This window comes from Fringilla coelebs (genome assembly GCF_963513975.1).
Source record: "Fringilla coelebs genome assembly, chromosome: 10".
Taxonomy (NCBI): Eukaryota; Metazoa; Chordata; class Aves; order Passeriformes; family Fringillidae; genus Fringilla; species Fringilla coelebs.
In genome coordinates this window covers 1,098,451-1,118,808 of record NC_140036.1, presented here as the reverse complement: position 1 = coordinate 1,118,808, position 20,358 = coordinate 1,098,451, and the positions used below count along the sequence as shown (strand labels likewise).

General features: G+C 49.8%; 1 protein-coding gene across 3 annotated transcripts in view; it reads right to left on the bottom strand.

Moving 5' to 3' along the window:
* Window positions 1–15,020, bottom strand: part of PIK3CB (phosphatidylinositol-4,5-bisphosphate 3-kinase catalytic subunit beta) — a 99,227-nt gene extending 84,207 nt beyond the window's left edge. The window contains exon 1 of one of the 3 annotated variants that reach the window (XM_084212601.1): window positions 14,975–15,020. The gene's annotated coding sequence lies outside the window, so the exon portion shown is untranslated. Of the gene's footprint in view, window positions 1–6,726; window positions 6,991–14,974 lie in introns of those variants that run through there. The other 2 variants (XM_084212599.1, XM_084212598.1) reach the window with 2 other exon arrangements.
* Between the last annotated feature and the right edge of the window lie 5,338 nt (window positions 15,021–20,358).

The window sequence follows — 20,358 nt, the reverse complement described above, 5'->3', positions numbered from 1 at the left end:
TAATTCCTTATTTCTAATTCTCTGACAATTTAGTCTAAGCTGACATATTTTAGTCTAATTCCTTAAAACTGCATGAGATGAAGTACACAGTAGAAAAAAACCACAAAAGTCTGGTTTGTGGCCAAAATTGCACCTTGACATAAAACAGAAGGGGGAGAAAAATTAAATCTCTTGAATAGTATTTCCCAAGTGTTTATTAAGAATTGCTTTCTTCCTTAGTCTCAAATCCACAGTAGTCTCAAGGCAACAATGCCACATCTGGGTTTGTTGGGCTCTGTTGAAAATGTATTGAGCAACCCCAGATTCTGCTGCCCTGCCATCTCCAGCAGGTTCTGCATCCGTGGCACACGCAGCCCAAATTGTTTATTTCTCCCAGCTCTCATTAACCTCTGACTGCTCTGTTGGAATCAGGAGACCAGTTCAGATATCTTCTTACAGTTACTGCTAAATTGTAACTGTTTGAAAAGATTAAGTGTGACAGGTCAGAGAGAGGAACAAAGAGTTTTATTCATGGAGAATCTTACCAGCCTTCAAAGCGAGTCATATGAGACATATATGATGAATACATAGGTTTTTATAGCTCCTGCCTACAAGAGCAGAAACCTCAACATCCCTCATGAGCTCCTTCCTGTTTCCCCATGCTCTCCTATTCATTTTGGATGACACACTGTCCCCTTTATTCCTCTTCCTCCTCTTGTCCCTCCTTGTCCCTTGTCACCCCTCTCTGCACATCTTGCTCCGTGACTCTGCGCTCACTTGTGCTGGATTCAGAGAAGAACACCCCAAGATCTGCCACTCTGGAAATCTGGGAATTGCCAGCTAGGAATGTCCCATCTTGCCTCCCCCAAAGCAGCAAAGTGAGTATGAAGCCAGACTCCAGCCCTCCTTAACAAGGGATGTTCAAATACACTTCACAGCAAGGTAAGAAACAAGCAAGTTCATGTGGTATGTGACCAAAAAAACTGCAAAGCAAAATTCCCGAGGAAAAAGGCCATTTCCTCACCCTCTGGCTTTGGAACTACACCAGGATAAACTAAGTGGCTGAGGCAGAAGTGCTGGCCATTTGACCACCTCATCAGGGGGAAAGAAAAAAGGAAAAAAAAACGGGGAAAAAAAAAGAAGAAAACAAGTGAAAACTGTGTGCACATGAATCCTTAGGGCCATCCAAACTGGGAAGGTATGTTAGAAACCACTTCTGCTTGCAGGACTAAGGTTTGAAGTCAACAAGGGCAATCATTTCTGGAGATACAGTACAATACAGATGGTCCCTTTTGACTCAGAGAGAAGGGAGAGCAAGAGACAAACTTCTGTCTGGACAAAAAACACTTCCTGCAAGAACCACTTTACCTCTGAAAGAGGTAAAGACAACAACAGCAGCTGCTTAGATTTACACTGATGTCATGGAACAGAATTGAACCCAGCCAGTATCTCTAACTGGTACCAATTGCTACATCAGTGGGTCTAAACAAGTTTACAGCCTCAGAAGACTGCAATCTCCCTTCCACACAGGAAAGGAAAATCGTTTCTTTTAGAGGAACTCGGAATTCTCAACCCTAATTAATCTTCTAAAGCAGGAAATCCCTGCCAGCACAGGTGGAACTGTAACACACTGGCTGTGCAGCTGGGGAATGAAAAATGGGATTTCCGTGCTCCTGGCTCACCCACCAAAAACAGAGCAAGTAAAACAGGCAGCTCAAAAGCTGAAAAGAAGAATGCAAGTAAAAAAATTGAGAGGGGAATTCAGGAAGTCACTAGGTCATTCCTAAGAAAATTCCCTACAGTGTCAAGGATGGTTTGAGCCCTTCTGAGGAAGCAGCCCTCACTGAGAGCTAAGCATTAGGGCAAAGGAAACTCATCCAAATCTGTATTTCAGGAACCAAAGTCGAGAGGACACTCTGCTGCCTTCTGAAAGAGCCCTGTAATGTGCATGGACAAGTCCAGTTTCCCTCAGCCATCCCTTTGTTCTCTGTAATTGCTATGTTTAAATACAGTTTACACTGTTACTCACTGGACCACATCACAAAAGATGAATGCCAGCATAGACATTTCTTTGCCATTGAAATGTTACTTGACTTAAAAGTCAAGACAAGAAACAGCCATTTCTTTTTTATACTTACAGCATTATAATTGTGGAGGCATGTAGAAAAGAGGGATATAAGCAATTATTTACATTGCTACACATTTCTGTCTGTCTAACTGAAACCAAAAGACTTAGAGACAGGTGAAGATAACACAGGTGCTTGTAGGGTATGCCCTGCACTCTGCTCTGAGCACTAGGGCTGTGCTTCAATTCAGTTTAGGATAAAGAATATTTTTCATTACAGATATTATTTCATTTTATTTTCTTTTTTGAACAACCTGCTCTAGTGGAAGCTGTCCCTGCCCATGGCTGGGGGTCAGAACTAGGTGATCTGTAAGGTCCTGTAAGGTCCCTTCCACCTCAGACCATCCTGTGATGCTGTGACTGGATGACATCAAGCACCACAAAACCATCTGTATCAGAAGACACGGGGCAGATTTCAGAGAAACTAAAAAAACATTGTGTCTCAAACAAAAACAACTAACACAAATAGTAGCACCCAAGCTTTGTTTAGACTAGGGGAAGTTCAGCAAGGCAGTGATAAAAGAGCTCTCAGGGTGGGGTACTGAAAGGTGTGTTTTCACCAGAAGAGCAGTGCTCTCAGTGTGAAACAGCCTGAGTACTTCCAGCCATAGGAAGTGACCCTCGCTCTCTGATGTGCCAGACCAAGTGGGTAACAAGCAAAACCAGATTAATTTACTTTAACTGCACTTGCTCACTGGGGGAAAAGATAAATATACTTACTATTAATAAAAATAACACTGGGAGAGCATGACATTTTTTTCTTTCCTACACACACACACACACACAAGTTCTCTCTATTTAGACTATTAGAAGGCTAACTGTTCTCACACATACATTTCAGTCAATATAACAGGTATTTGCATTGTTGCTTTCTCATGAGTTTGTGTTTCATTGCCCCATTCTGACAGGCTATTGAGCCCACAGGACACTGTTGGAGTCCATATGGTTTTGTACTGCACAGCAAAGCAGGCCATGCTCGGAAATGCCCTGAACACATGCAGAGGGGGCAGAAAAACGAGCAAGGTCACTCAGCTGGGCTTTCATTTCGGCCTGGATGCCATGTTCCAGCAAGCAAGTCACACACATTCTCCAGAGCAGGAGTCAGCCAGAGCCACAGAAGCTCAGCTGCTCACAATTCATGCCCCCATGTGCATGACAGTGCCAGTCAGAGCTGAGAGTAACCTGCACAGGAGGCTGCAGGTAGAGCAGCTGCTCCAAAGTGTGCACGTGCCCTCCAGCAGCCCCACAGCCATCCCCAGGCTGACCTCTGTGCTTCAGGCTGCTACACTCAATATTGAAGGTAAATGTATAGGAACAACTGAAAACTATTTTCCTCCTGGCCTACTAGTGAAGTGCTTAATTGAAGAAGACAAAGATTTAACAGACACGTTCTTCCCCTTAAGATGGATTGATAAAACACAGAATTTAACGTTAGGTAACTGCAGAACTGAGATAATGTCATGATGTTTTGCTTTCTACAAGATAAAAGGAAAACCCTGGTTGCTATATAAAGAGGGGAAATGATTTTAAATAAATATCTTAACTTCCTGGCAAATTACAAGGTTAAGGTCAGCTCTAAAAGGAATTTGTGTCAGCTAGAATAAGACATCTCTGTGAAAGATTAATAAGAATGAAAACCAACCTCTTAAAAAAGTAGAAGTAATGCTTGTTGAATTTATCATCACCTGTAAGACTGGTTATGTTAATAATCCTTCATGTTATGCCAGGTAGACTGAAAATAATTAATAGTTCACAACCTTCCCACAGAAGTTTCAGTGCCAATCTTGTTTTGACTGTTGACAATAAATACAAAGTATAATCCCAAATATTTAGGCCTTCACCATAAATTCCTTCTATCTGAGCAACTTCCATGCAATGTAATAAGAAATCTACTAGTCCAGCATTACCTGTGAGTTCCTGGATCCCACACCCAGCGGGGAATTTCAGCCTCACTGTTTCACAGCTCTTCAATGAAGCCCACTGTGCTCACGACCTGGAGAAGCAGATCTGATGTTGCACTCAGGGCTGCACAGCCGAGCTCTGCTGAGCCACCACCCACGCTCAGGAGTGAGAGATGAGACCCAGGGTGCTGCCAAAGCCTGGCTGATTGTGCTGCTCAGGGGCTGCTGTGAAATCCTGAGGGCTCTCTGTCCCACAGCAAGCTCTTTCACAGCTGGGGAACAATGCTCACCTCAAACCAGCAACAAGGAACGTCTGCGAGGACACAGCACCGTGAGAGAGGATGGAGAGGAAGAGAAGGAAATGGAGAATAAAGCAAAAGATGGAAGGGAGGAAGGCTGTTTATACGCTTACAAAATTTCTAAAATAGCTACAGCCCAGAGAGATGCAGGTGGCTAACTGATCTCATTAGAGAAACCACAATGGTTCAGAGACAAGGTTGGTTTCTGCCAGGATCCTGTTTCCAGTACTGCTCATACCCAGATGCTGCACAGGAAGGTTCCCAGCCACACTGTTTGACAGACTTTAATGTAACTCCTGAAGGACAAGCCAGAAATATTTGGCTAAAATTCATTGCCAAGTTAGACAACCACTACATAAGAAAGAACTAAAATCCACTATGTAGAACAGGACACCCATGGTTATCAAGTTTCGAACCTGCTCATGGCACTTTTCCTTGGAAACAGCACTTGGTGCAGCACACAGCACCCCTGCAGAACTTCCACAGCCAAAAAAACTCTGATACAGGCCTCAAAAGTGTGAGAAACAAACCTGGCTGCTCACTGCTCCGTTCGCCTAGGAGCTGGGCAACTGGTGTGCAACCAGCACCAAACCCACTGAGGCGAGAAAGGGCTGCAGTATGCACCTGTACCACGCAGACTTTTGGGGCAAAGCAGAAAGATTTACACATCCACCCACTCCTAGGGAAGGGAGTGCCCCATCAGGGCAACTTGGCAGTCAGTGCTTCACTCATGGATGCTGTCGAGGCAAGAAATGGACAAGACTGACTGCCTTAATTCCTCATCCCTCTATTAATACTGGATCTTAGGAACTGCTGCCCAGGGCTAGTCAAAAAACTCCCTTCATGATGTTTTTCTATTGAAAATTGTGTCTTTCTCCTTGGGAAAAAAAAAAAAAAGCTTCCCATTAAAGGCCCTCACTCTGTCTGGTATTTAATTTCTAAAAACACCAAGACCTACTATGTTTTTGTTTTCAACAAGACCTTGTTTTTGAAGTGGTGCCTCACCGGAGCTGTGGTTCAGTTGCCAGAGCACACCTCCCACGAGGTGTGAGATCACTCAGAGGGGAGGTGATGACACCACTGCAGGATGCAGCCTGGCCAGGGAAGCCAGGCTGCACCTGAGTCAAAGCTGTCAATCAAAAAGTAGTCACAATTTTAGAAAATCTACTGCAAACGTTGACAAAAGTAATGTGCTTCACTTTAAATTTTTCTGCAAAATAATATATTTGGTGATCATGCCTGTTCCTCACCTTTCTGGGCACTCCTGAAGTGCTGCTCATAAAAGTGGAGTGAGAGGACACTGGAGGCTCCAGCAACAGCAGCCATACCCACCACTGCCAGACTCCTTCCATGCTTGGGAATTGCAAGGGGATTCTTCCCCTCCTGAGCATCTCAGCTCCAGTATCTGGCCACTCACTGCCCAGAGGGACTGAGTTCCCAGGGAATGCTCTGACAACATCAAAGATTAACTCACTGACCCTCATGTTTAATGTACAAAAACGGTTACAGGAACTCTGCATTGTAAGCCTTTACCATAGACCCTGATCCGAGGGCAGTGGACAGCCCTAACAGCAAATCCTTGTGCCTCGGCAGCTGCCTGAGCTCTCTGAGGGGATGTGTGGGCTCCGAGAAGCAAGTATCCAAGCACACAAGTATTTGCAATAAAAGCTCCACTCTTATCAGACCCCTCCCAGTGTGCTCGAGCTTTACCAGATCACTGACCTCCCTCGTGTCACAATTGCCAGTAAAATACAATAGCCTGAAACTGAAAACACCTCGGATCTACCAAGAACCCACTCCAAAGGACAAAGTCACTGATAATGCTGAGCCCAGCTCACAGGATGAGACACTGATTGTCTCAGTGCTCTAAGTGAGCAGCTTAATTGGAACAGAAAAACAGGGTGATGAATCACAGCTAAGGAAAGCACCTTGCTGAGGTAGACAGACAACATCAACGCTTTACATCATTTAAAAAATTTGAGGTTACACTTTAGGACAGCACACGTGGAAAACATTTCAGGAAAAAAAGATGAAATGTTGTTTAACCGGTGAATTCTTGCCATTAACAGCCTAACCGGTGTGACACATGCCGGCGGGCAGGAGGTGTGAGCCTCGCACACGCTGCCAGCCACACTTCCCACTGCCTGCAGCTGCCAGACCTCGCTGAGGTTTCAAAGTTTCCCAGCGGGAGGCCCCGTTCCCTTTGCTTTCTGGTAAATTAGCTACCGTAGGTAGTCACATCTCCTTGGTGGGTTTGATTTCATTTTTTCTTCTTTCTTCTGCTTTTTTTTTTTTTTTTTTTTTTCTGGTTTCTTTTTGATGCAGTAGCATCTGATCTTATTCAATCCCCAGCCCTCTTCTCATCTCCTCACTCCGAAAAGAGAAAGAGACCCCAGAAGCACCCTAGGGAGTGGGGATTCACCTGGGACTGCGGAGATTGTCACAGAATGGGAAGCGCCAGCAGCCACAGGGAGGGGACGCGCCCGAGTGCGGCCCCGGCAGCGGGCAGGAGCGGCGGGGCTCCGGGCGGTGCCGGGCCGGGAGCGCTCCGCGGGGCTCCCGCTCCCGGCCAGGGGTCGGGGGAGGTCACAAAAGCAGCAAAGCAATAACGCGAGCCGCGCTCCTACCCGGCCGTGCCTCCCGCAGCCTCGCACCGACAGCGCGGCCCCAGCACGGCCCGGCCGCCCCGCCCCGGGGCCGCCGCCTCTTCCTCCCGCCCTGCCCCGGCCCGGCCCCGGGCCCTCAGCGACACCGCGGGGCCCGGCGCGGCCCGCTGCCCTCCCTGTGCCGCCCGCACAGCTCCTCCTCAGCCCGGGCACGGCCATTTCCCGGGGCACCGCTGTCCACCGGCCACTGCCACCTGCTACTGCCACCGTCACCACCACTGCCATCGCCACTGCCACCGCCACCTGCTACTGCCACTGCCACAGGCAGCCTGGCAGTGCCCCGCCGCCACGCTGTACCTTTGGCCTGGGCAGAGGAGCAGCCAGCCCCCTCAGTTTACAAGCATAATCTTTTCAGCCATGGCTTTGCACTTGCTAGTGAAATACTGAGTCATGCCAAATGTTACCCAGCTGTTCCTTTATCTCCTTCTCTGAGGAAAGGTGATTACTGCAATAAAATCTGCTGGTTTCTTTCATGCCAGCCTCGGTTCCCTCGGAGGAGCAGGTGATGTGGGGGATGAGGGCCCGGCTCCGCCACAGCCAGCCAAGGCCATCCCTGCTTCCTTCCATCCCTGTCCTCCTCCTCCTCCTCAGCCAGCTCCCAGCATGGCCTGCAGCCAAGAGCCACCCACGGGGCTGCCTTCCTCACAAACACCCCACTGCCACAGAAACTGCTGTGGGCAGCCCTGCGGCTGACACGGGCATCCCACAGGCACACCCTGCAACGCCAGGGATGCTCTGCCCTGCCCTGCCTGCCCAGCTCCAGTGCACAGCAGGAACCAGCTGCCCACACAGCTGGAGGTGTCTGGCTGACCTCCAGCCAAAAAAGGCCTTCACTCTCCTCCTCACTTCAGCAGCACCTTGTGCCAGCCTTCCCCAGGTTCAGGCCACTGTTCGGGAGATGACATTCTGACAAATGAAAACCTGTAACTTCAGGTGCAGTGGTGACAGATGTGCAAACCCAGTGGTCACACCTGGCCACGTGTCGGGGGGTGAAGCACAGAGCTCTGCAGCTCTGCAGCCCCAAGGCATCTGCCAGCAGACATGGGGCAGCTAGGAAGCTGAAAGGAGGACAGTGAGCAGACCCCACAGGAGGAGTGGCCTCCACTGCTGAACCAAAGTCAAACGTGGTCTCTGAGAAAAGCCTGAATCCAAAAAATGTCCTAGTAGGAGACCTGGAACATGCCACAGGGCAAGCTGATTGCATTCCTGTTTTATTGTCTGCCATAAGCAGCAAGCGTGGTGTTCAGCAGCAGAGGAACTTGAGTTAATGATCTCTTGTAAATTTTAATACTTGCAAGAAAGGTTTAACAAGAAGTTTCAAACCTGCAAAGTTGGAATATATGCTAAAAGCATGGCAACATTACATTTTTGAAGCCTGACATTCTTTTAATGCGTGATATGGGCAATAACTTGCAATAAACAGTAGCAACTCCAGACCTTCTCCAACAGCTGTGCTAGCCACAAATAAGGTTCTGAGCAGGGCAGAAAAACCAATGTCACAGAACAAAGGAACCTGAAGTGCCCTCCCCCTGCAATTTCCTTTTCTAGGCTCCTCTCTTTGCACATGAGTGCACTTTGGGGATCCTCAGTGCCTGATCTCTTCCCTGCTCCTGTTCTCTGGAAGGAGCAGAGCTGTCCCTCCCGGTGACACAGAACAAACCCAGGTAGCAGCAGCTCCTTTTCATTTCTTGCAGGGTGCTGGTTCCCTCTCGTTGGACAAGCACCTGTGCCCACCAGTTATATCAGCACGTTGCAAACTCACCCTCACCTGTGGAGGAGGGCTTGGGGCACGCTGTGCATGCAGCTTCCACCTGGAGTCACAGGAGCTGGGAAGTCAGAGTTCAGTCCCAATTTTACCTGGCATAAACCCACACCACAGGAAGACATCCCCTTCCCTTGCCAACTCATGGTGCTCCCTGCATGGCCCCTGCCCTCCCACCCCTGCCAGCTCCTTTCCCACTGCACATGTGGGATGAGTGAACTTACCCAGGCTAAAACGCAGTGGCTGGCTTCTTTTCCCAATGTACTTGTGACTTCTTAACAACTGCTTCCTCAAGGAGAAAGGAGATATTCAGTTGGGTTTTTTTCAGAACAAAAGGTACAGTACTTAGCTCTGTATCTAGAAGTAGTGGTTCAATACTCTGAATTGAGGCATCCTCCAGGCACCTCTCCTAACACCCGTATGGATCAATGGCAGATGTGACAAAACCCAAGCAGCTGAGAAGGAACAACTAGGAAAAACTGTCAGGACCTTAGGAAGTGTTTTGCACCAGTAACTCTCAGTGACTGTGGGTGCTTTTGAGTTTATATCTGCATCAGAATTTACAGATTTGGAAGCACAGTTCTCCACGACTGACTTTTGCCAGCACTTTCTCAGTAGCTGTTATGGCACATGTAGGTTAAACCCTGCTTCAAAAGGACTCTGCTTCCTTTGGACATTCTGGTATGACCATCTCTGTCAAGGGAGCCAATGTGTCAAATTTCAGAGAACATCCAGCAGCAAGGCACTGCTGGCTCTAATTCTTCACTGAGTGTTTCTGAGATAGTTCCTTAATCCAAATTTCCAATTTCCTGCCACAGAGCACAGCCAACACTTCCCTTTTTCCACCCTCCACCAGCCATCCCTGTATAGATGATGCATCCCTGTATAGATGATGACACCTCCAAGTAAGGCTGGTCCCATGCACTCAATGCAGCTGTGGCACCTCAGCATCCCCTGAAGGGGTAAAAATAGGTACTGAGCTACTGCAGAAACAAATCCCATTTGCTCACTTTCTTGCCCTTGCCATGAAGGAATCCTGTTTGTGTGTCCACTGCCACAGCTGGATTTTTCAGCCTGCAGACAGCTTGTCTGCCCAGCCTAACTTACAGACTCCTGGCCAAGGTTTCATCTCACCTTATCAGTGTATTCAGCATTCTTCAGATCCTGACAACCCACGCCCCTCCCTCTCTGCTTCCCAGGATCCCTTTGTATTCTTGTCTTTATCTAGTGTTGCCTTTTATCCTTCTTGCTTTTTCGTTTTACTATCATTTCTCACCACACACCTTGAGAAGGGTGAGTTTCCTGGAAGAAGGCTTATGGAAAAGATCTTGCCTCCCTATCTGAGCAAGCAAGGGAGCCAGGAGCTATTTACATATTTTCTGATAAGCAGTGAGAATGTCCTGATGGTCCTGTGAAGTCCACAAGGAATTGGTTTCATGCTGTTCTGCATTTTCTGCTTGTCTATGCTTGCCCAATTCTAATGAACTAACAGTATTAAAGATATTTTACATATTGTTATAACATTATTTGGAGGAGAAAGCAGTATTACCATCTTGAATTTAGTCATTAAAGAGATGATATTGGCAACACTTAGCATGTAAATAATGAAAATAACTTTTTAAGTACGATTTTTTTTCCTTATTAGTTATCAGTTAATTTCTGCCTACACTATTATGGTACAGCTGCATCTAATTTCTAATTTTTTGTGCAACCATTAGGGCAAAAATAATATTTAATTTTATATTATTAATTTAAATTCTTTATTTTTTTAATATAGACCAAAACCGGGGGTGGATTGAATTTTTTTACAGTTGAAATTTTCTTAACATAACTTTGAAGGTCTGGAGCCTCACAAAAAAACCCCAGAGCAGCCAAGACCCCCCTCACAAATACACACGAAGCGCGAGGCTGATGCCTTGCAGTAGCAGCAAGAGCTCTCACTGCCCCAGCACGGGGTGCCTGTGGGAATGGGGGTGCTCAGCACTGCGCTTTGGCCGTGGGAAAAGGAGGAGCAGCCCCAGAGTGGCCATCCTGAGGCAGCAGCAGCGCTCAGGATGAGCAGGGAGCTGCAGGGGAGCCCAGGGGCTGAGCCAGGCCAGGGACAGAGGGCTCAGCCCCAGGGGCAGTGCTGCCTGGGAGCCCCGGGGGGAACACACACCCTGTGCCAACCACAGCTCCTGGAAAAGGAAGAGCTGGGGAAAACTTGTACATCGCTCTGAAACGTTTCCCTTCCAGGGAGCGAGCTCTGCATGGTGTGAGCGCTGCAGATTTCAGAGTATTTCGTGCTCTGTAGCTAAGAAATAAGAAAGGCTGGGCTAGGAGGTGACTAACTACCAGGAGAGAGCTGTTTGCATGACCACTTCTGAAAACACAGCTGAAACTCTCCCGGGGGCAGATCCTGAGACTGTAACTGTTTTCACTTGGAATATTCAAATCAGCCTGTACTGACAACAAACAGAGTGAGAGCAAAGCCAAGCCGCAGTCTCGGGAGGAGAGAAGACACAAGCAGCTGTGAGAAGAGAGCACATGAGCTGCCCCTGCAAGGGCTGCCCGCTGCTCCCAGGGAGCTGTCATTGCCCTGCTGGGAACTCTCCTGTTCCCACTAATTTCATTCTTTCGTTTTTCATTAGATACTCGACCTGTTATGACTTTCAAAGTGGTTAATTCAAAGTTTCATCTTACTCACAGCAGTTATCAAGCCTTAACACTTGACAAATACCTCAAACACACCCGCTTTGAACCTGGCTTTAGATTACAATATAAAAACTACCCATTTGGTCAACAAAAGTTGGCTGGTCACCTGTCAGTCTCTGACAGCCACACCCACCCTGTCTCTGACAGTCATCTGTTGCAGCATCTGCTGCAAGCAGGAAAAAGGAATATCTATTAGTTCCCGCTTCTCTTAATCCTGTGATGGTCAAAATTCCTGACTCTTGAAAAGGCTTTTCTATAGGTGCAGTTTGGCACAACGCTGACTTTTGAAGCAATACAGACACACCATTTGCAATAAAACCCCATCCACAAAGGAAGAAATGAGGCAGCAGGCTTCGTTCCAAGGAGCAAATTCCACCATCCCAACCCAGATGAACTTGACCCTTACGCAGCACCTTGAAAACATGAGTACAGGCCTAAAACACACAACTTCACACATCCATTTGCTACCATACCAGCTCTCAGTCCAAATGCATACCTGTGAAAATCCCTGTTAATTCTGCTTTTGAATAGTTGCACTCATTCTCATTTTGGCAATCTGCTGATGGCAACAGTGCAAGTTCCACGTGTGATGCTTCATTCAGCTGAACATTACTGAGCAGTTCCTCACTTTGCCGTGCCTGATGCTGGGGGACAGGCAGCAGAGCTCAGCCAAAGTCACAAGAACCGTGCTGCTGCTAGGCAGGAGCAGCAAGCTGCGGGGAAAACATTGCCGTGCACCAGGTACTGCACAGGTGGATGGAATTAACCACCCTTAGCACGGGCCTGGCCGTGAGCGGCAGCCCCGCGCTCACCGCGCTCGCTGCCAACAGCCTTGACCTTGGAACGCTCCCAAAGCAGCGCTGCCGAGCAGGGAGCAGAGGACATTCGCAAGGAGCGCACTCAGGCGGAAAGACAAGCCTGGGGCACGTCTGCCACGGGATCGCTGCCGCTGCACAATTCCGCCGCGCAGCCGAGCGCGAACCCTCCGGGAGCCGCTCACCGGGGCCGGCTCCGCTCCCCTCGGCCGGCACCGGGGCCGGCTCCGCTCCCCTCGGCCGGCACCGGGGCCGGCTCCGCTCCCCTCGGCCGGCACCGGGGCCGGCTCCGCTCCCCTCGGCCGGCACCGGGGCCGGCTCCCCTCCCCTCGGCCGGCACCGGGGCCGGCTCCCCTCCCCTCGGCCGGCACCGGGGCCGGCTCCCCTCCCCTCGGCCGGCACCGGGGCTGGCTCCGCTCCCCTCCGCAGGGCCCGGCCCGCGGCTGTCCGGAGTTGCCGCTCCCCTGCCCGCGGCCCAGCCCCGGCTCTGCGGGAGCGCTGTGCACGCTCTGCCCTCGCTGCACACAGCGCCGGCCGGGGCTCACCTGCGAGCCCTCACTGCCGGGATCGGCGCTTCCTTGAGGCTAAAAAGGTGTTTCCCTGGGAAACAGCAAGGATGCTTGCGGAATTTAAGAGGGTCAGTGTCTGCAAAGTCACTGCAATGCTTTCTAGAGTCCCTGGGATATTTTTATACTCGTTCATTATAGGATCTACCAGCTGCTACAAAATAGCAAGGGCTGCAATAGGAGCATTACACGTTAAGGATGGCTTTAATTACATACACAATATCTATGCAAATGCCAGATAGCATCTTCTGCATGAAAGGGTTGGTTGGTTTGCTTCTTATCCTCACAGTATGGAATCTTAGTGCTTCTTATGATGCAATATTAATTTGGTTAGACTTAATTTAATTACTTTGGTTGGTAATTAAATCAGCATGTCTTAAATTAAAATAACCAGTATCATCGTGAAGTATTTCTGTCACGGTGGCTTCTAAAATATTTCAGTCAGGACTAGATCCCTATTGTTCAAGAGGCTGTGAAAAAAATTGCATTAGAGAACGGGGCCAGACAAACCCATCTGCCTCTTAATGTGAGGAGGCCACTGCTGAATGGCAGGCACCTGGCACACTACAGGTCCCTCTCCAGCACCAAAAGCAACATTTTTCTCAGTCTCGTTCTACTTTGAGTATCTTGACCTGAGTGTCATGTCCAACATTACATCATAAAGCACTAGAACAGTGCTTGTTTCACCACTTCAGCTGTTTCAGTGTGCTTGGTTACACCCTGGAGCACCAGAGAGCAAGTTCACAGTGATGATCATCCTGTACACCCCAAGTCACTGAGAAGGGATTTGACCAAGGTAGTGGTAACTCAGTGGCTTACCCTTATTTGTACTGCTGCTGTAACTGTGCTAAGAAGCTGGGCTCCTGTTCGAGCAGGAGTAAACACATCAGGCCCTTGTTGAGTCACTGGCACAGGCAGAAGAACTCAAACATCCTGCCACTGGCAATGATGCTTCAGGCACAGCGCACCAGGCAATGGGGGTCTTTGACTTTCCTGCAGGAGCAGCTTCCCCTGACGTGGTCTGGCCAACCAGGTTTTGAGGTAAAAAGCAAGCATTTACTCCAGATTAACACAGCACTCATGGAACTACACTGTTTAACTATGACTATTGCAAAGTGTCATGAGCAAGGTACAGTGTTACAGGTACAGTGAAGAAACAGAACCAGCCCCACAGATTGCCAGGACAAAGGTTACCAACACAATTTCAGCTCAGTCCTCTGCAGGCCATGTGGCACAGTCTTGATTCCTTATTTCTCCTGCATTAATTCATCAGTGAAGCTTGAGCCCACTCTCTCCCTTGCAGCTCTCAGGAAGAGATTGCTTGCAGACTCTCTCAGCTGGATGACAAGGGAAACATTCAGCGTGGGCCAGGAGAACACATACCCAGCAGTGAGTTACACAAGCAGTTGTGAGACAGCACTGGAATGCCAGCAAACAGGATCTTTGGGTCTAGCTGCAGCTCTGGAGACAGAGAGCAGCCTAAGTCATCATGAGCAAGAGGCCCTACCACAGCAGCAGGTAGATTTGCTTTGAGCGGTGATATGGCAAAGCAGATGAGCCCCGCTGCTCTCCAGGCCAGGGCTCCATTCCCAGCTGTGTGCACACACTGCACACTGCAGATAGGCTGCAAAGCAGGGGCAGGACCCCTGCCTCCCACCAGGAGGGATGACTGCCTTCTGGAGTGCATGTGGGAGCAGCAGCAGTGGGGCATGTGGGATTGCACATCACAGACTTCTGGGCAGCAGCAAACAGCATTGTGACCATGTCTAACTTCTCCCGCTGCCCTCGCCCTTCCCCTGTCATTGTGTGGGCTGGCAGGCTTGCCAAATGTGTCAGAGCCACATGAAATGGGTGACACTTGTGACCCTGCCCTCGTGGCCCCCAGGCTGACGGTCAAGTCTGAGACACAGACCGACCCAAAAGGAAACGAGGAAGGTCCTACCCATAACATAGACTGCAGGACCAGTCTCCATGTGTTTGTTTGTTCTGCAAGTTTTGAGATGGAAAAACCCCCTGTAACAACAACCAAGCCTGTGAATTCTGTGCCATGTACAGCAATTCTCTTATATGTGAGCTCTGCATGTGCTTGTTGATGTCAGTGCCCTGTAACCAAGAGCCACTGCTGCCTATCCCACACAAGTCCTCATTATGTTGCATAACAAATTACCTTTGTTGCCTCACAGAATGGCACAGTAGATTTTGTTGTGGCCTCGTGTAAACTTTAGTCTTGCGAGTTCCACTTCACCCTGACGTGCTGCTGCTGCCCGACAAGTGCTTCATTTCTGTTGTTCAGCAGAGAGTTCCACGGTGCAGGCGGCCACTGAGCCTGAAAAACAAGTTCAGAAAAGCAGAAATACGCCACCACTGTGTCTGCAAAACAATTGGCCACGTGGATCCTGGCTGCTGGAACACTGGGCTTAGAGGCTGCAGCCACACATCCTGGGAGGCAGCACCGCTGCACATTCAGCCCTCGTGGTCATCTGATGTTTTCAGCCACAAGGAAAAACAGGAGCAGAGAGAAACAAAGAAAGTGGCAGAGCAGCAAAGGAATTTTAAACCGAGAAAGAATTCATGGTGTTGGCATTTTAATGCTATACTACTGCCTTTTTAGTGGATTTATCCCACTGCATTGCACTGTCTCTCATTTTCAGTGTTTAAGTACTGTTTCTAACTAAAACCCATTCGTTACAATGTTCATCTGTTAAAGAAGAAAGTGTGAAAATGTTAACAAATTCATCCATATGATTACAGAATGTTAAACCTCACTAGACACTCCTGATTCTTCCTTCTTTATATATGTTCAGCACAAATTTCAGGGGAAGGAAAACATTTACTGCCTGGCTTCCAACAGTGTTTCCTTTCTGAAAACATTTTAGTTGGCAGCTTTTTCTGCTGGCACATGACCAGTGCTCTGGATAAGTGGGAAAATAGCAGTGATATCTACAGGCCAGATTTTGCCACTTCTTGAAATGAGCAATGCTATCTTATTTTCGTATGTCCTGGCCATTCCCTTTACTCAGAGCACTACTGGAAACTCACTGATAGCTGCTCCCTACTTTGCCTGGACAAAATCCAAAGAGGAAGAAAATCTAGGCATTACGAGGGCAAACTTCAATAAAGTCTGAGAGTTGGCCTGTTGGGATAACCCTAAATAAGGGTAACAAAATCTGGATGCTAGCTCATTTAAAAATACATGTTTTGCCATCCCCTCCTAGTCCTTTGAGAAATGTGTGTTCCAATCTCCAACACACACTCATCTCCCATGCACTCTCCAAATTTTTTAGCTGCTTCTTAGTTGAACCTGCCCTTTCATCGATGCTCCTGTCACCCCACTGCTCACTCCATCTCCTCCATAGCCAAGCAACACTCATCAAATAAATCACTGGAGACATTGCTGGACAATGGGTGAATGAACTACTGCTGAGGGATTGGGGTTTGCCTTTATTTACTGGCTCTACACTTGAAGCCAAATTTCAATTACAGGGATAAAATAAAGGCCAGCCCAGTCTGGGCATTTTAAGAGATAATTGTACTTCAGTAAAGCACTAAGGCACGGCTGTTGTCAGCTCACAGCTAATGGTGCTGGTACAAAATCTACCTGGGTATGACTGCAAACAGCTTTGGAGAGCTGTCATGGGAATGAGTGTGGCCAATGAAGGCAGCAGGGAGCCTGGGTGCTTGAGGTACAGGACAGAGAAACAATAAAGTCTTTGTAGGAACCTCAGGTATGTGAGCACTGTACAGCTGTAATTATGTTGTTATTATAACAGCTACTCCTTAGCTTGTGGAAAAATATCGTGAGCAGTGCTAAGTGGAAGGGAGGGAGATTACAGCCCTGCCTGCTTCAGAGTGAAACACCAGCCCTGAAGCTGTCAGCTTCTTCACCTTCTCAACATGCTGATGACACAGGGCCTGGGGAATTTCAAATGATGGCTGAAAGATGGGATTTCCCGGGAGAGAGAACTAGTGAGTCAAAGAAGACTTGATAGAAGCATTCAAGACAGGAGATAGCAGCTTGGCTCTTTGCTGTCCTGATGTTTGAACACACAGCTATAGAAGGAAATGGAAAGAGTAGAATACACAAAGCTGAAGAAAAGTAATACCTTTTCACAGCAAAATTTAAAGTGAGTCCAGAGAAAGTCTGGACATTAACAAGAGTAGGCAGTAACACAAGTCCTGTTTAGGCCTCATACGTTTAGGCACCAACACCTATTGTATAAGTCCTGCTGTCAGCTCTGGGCTGACTGGTTACCCTCTGTTAATAATACAAGAACAACATGACTTCAATGCAAATTGAAAGGCAACATTCTAAATTATACAATTCTTTTCTACACAGCACATAATTAACTTATGGAACTCATTCCCACAAGATTTCAGTTGAGCTGAGATTCCTCCAAAAGGATTGTGCATGTATTTATTATCTGGCCTGATTCCACCCAGGGCAAGGGCAGTGAACATTCAATTGGGTATTTGTAAGTGATCCTTTTTAAGTCCCCGTGGAGAATGTGCCAGCAACCCTAAGGACGTCAGCCGTGGGAATGATACACCCAGGGGCAGCAATTCTCCAGGGCTGCCCTTTAACACTTGATTTCTCCTCAGCAAGAGAGGGAGCTGAAAGTTCAGCTCCATTGCAGCTGGCAACAGCGCCCTCGGGACTTGGCCTGCAGCCTTGGCAGTGGGAGTGCACAGGTGACAGTGGGTGTGCACAGGTAACACAGGGACAGTGGGTGTGCACAGGTAACACAATGACAGTGGGAGTGCACAGGTGACAGTGGGTGTGCACAGGTAACACAGGGACAGTGGGAGTGCACAGGTAACACAGTGACAGTGGGAGTGCACAGGTGACAGTGGGAGTGCACAGGTAACACAGTGACAGTGGGTGTGCACAGGTAACACAGGGACAGTGGGTGTGCACAGGTAACACAGGGACAGTGGGAGTGCACAGGTGACAGTGGGTGTGCACAGGTAACACAGTGACAGTGGGAGTGCACAGGTGACACAGTGACAGTGGGAGTGCACAGGTAACACAGTGACAGTGGGTGTGCACAGGTAACAGTGGGAGTGCACAGGTGACAGTGGGTGTTCACAGGTAACACAATGACAGTGGATGTGCACAGGTAACACAGTGACAGTGGGAGTGCACAGGTGACAGTGGGTGTTCACAGGTAACACAATGACAGTGGGTGTGCACAGGTAACACAGTGACATTGGGTGTTCACAGGTAACACAATGACAGTGGATGTGCACAGGTAACACAGTGACATTGGGTGTTCACAGGTAACACAATGACAGTGGGTGTGCACAGGTAACACAGTGACAGTGGGTGTGCACAGGTAACACAGGGACAGTGGGTGTGCACAGGTAACACAGTGACAGTGGATGTGCACAGGTAACACAGGGACAGTGGGTGTGCACAGGTAACACAATGACAGTGGGTGTGCACAGGTAACACAGTGACAGTGGGTGTGCACAGGTAACACAGTGACAGTGGGAGTGCAGACGGTGCAGCCCGTGCGCTTGGACCGGGCTCCTTGGAGCTTCTCCGGGCCCCTCGGGGCTCCCCAGGGCTCCTCGGAGCTTCTCCGGGCCCCTCGGGGCTCCCCCGGGTCCCTCCGCCCGCCCCGGTCCCGGCCCCGGCCCAGCGCCGGCACCGCCCGCAGGGCACCCCCTGCGACCCGCGGCGACACCTGGCGGCGGCGGCCGGGACTGCCGGCTCGGGCACACCGGGATGGGACAGTTCGGGGACACCGGGATGGGACAGCTCGGGGACACCGGGATGGGACAGCTCGGGGACACAGAGATGGGACAGCTCGGGGACACAGAGATGGGACAGCTCGGGGACACCGGGGTGGAACAGCTCGGGCACACCGGGGTGGGACAGCTCGGGGACACCGGGGTGGGACAGCTCGGGCACACCGGGGTGGGACAGCTCGGGGACACCGGGGTGGGACAGCTCGGGGACACAGAGATGGGACAGCTCGGGGACACAGAGATGGGACAGCTCGGGGACACCGGGGTGGGACAGCTCGGGGACACAGAGATGGGACAGCTCGGGGACACAGAGATGGGACAACTCGGGGACACCGGGGTGGGACAGCTCGGGGACACAGAGATGGGACAGCTCGGGCACACCGGGGTGGGACAGCTCGGGCATACCGGGATGGGACAGTTCGGGCACACAGAGGTGGGACAGCTCGGGGACACCGGGATGGGACAGCTCGGGGACACCAGGGTGGGACTGCTCGGGCACACTGGGATGGGGACAGTTTGGTCGCACCGGGGTGGGGACAGCTCGGTCACACTGCACCGGGCTCGGTCACACCACGCTGGGGACGCGGGGCTCCGTTCTTCCAGCTGCCCTAACACTAACGCTCGCCTGGTGAGGTCAGACTGGCCACAGCCCCTGTGCAGCATTGTCCTAGTTTGCCTCTGCGTCTCGGGGACAGGGGCATTGGGATGGGACTGGACCTCAGGAGGGGACACATCCTCCTGTACCTTGGCCTGAGAAGTGGCTGAATTGCAGTGGAAAACCCCTGGAAGCTGTGGGCTTGTTTAAGGTGCTCGTTTTAGCTTCACAGATTGAGGAGAAAAGCAGTTCAGCCTCAGAACCCTGCTACCTGCAAAGGCAGCCTGGGCTGGGAACAGCCCTGCCAGCACAGCACAGGGGCTAAGCGGGCAAAGGATGCCTGAAACACTGACATAACTCTTAAAAAAGACAAAGCAGAGCCTGGGCATGAGAAGAGAAATGAACCTAGAAAGGAAAGCTAACATCCAAACAAGTCAATTGAGGAGAAATACAGGAGAGGAGGGGAAGAAGGATCTCACCAGTTTTGCCTCTGCAATTTTGTCTCTGCTTTTTAGGGCATAAATCTACAAGGCAAGAGCTTCTGCACCTTTTGTAGAGGCGTCTCTTCACCTCTGGACAGAGCTCAATTTCTCTTGGGGTGAGTTAAGCATTGGGCCCATCTCCCAAGACCCATCTTCCACGTCAAAATGCAGTCGAGGTGCTGGTTCCTCCCTGCTCCAGCCTGCAGGTGTCCCAGGCAGATCCACAGTGTCAGTCTGTGGCACAGCTGTGAGCATGGCTGGAGTTGTCCTGGAGCTCAGGTCAGGACTGAGTGCTCCAGGGTGAGCAGAAAGAGGCTCCTGGGCCCTGGACAGGGATGGCTGGAGGGCCCAGGGGAGGCTCTTTGGGCTGACTGGAGCCTGTTGGTGCCCTCAGGCCCTGACACACAGACACACACCTGCACTGCCTGAAGGCTTGAGGGGCTGCAGGGACCTCACTGCGTGGGCAAGGAGGGATCTGAGAGCAGATCCTGCTGATGTGCAGCGGCTGTCTCAGAGCCCTGCCAGGTCTCAGCAGTAAAAGCCTCCTGGTTTCCCTAAAAACAGCCCCACTGGAGCCACCAGCCAGAGGGACATCACCCAGCTGAGGAGATGAGGAAGGAACAAGATATTTCAGAGTAACTGCAAAAATCAAACCCACTGTTTCAGTATTTTACAATGGCATCTGTGATCCCACAATTAAGCAGGGTTTGGAGAAGCAGCTAC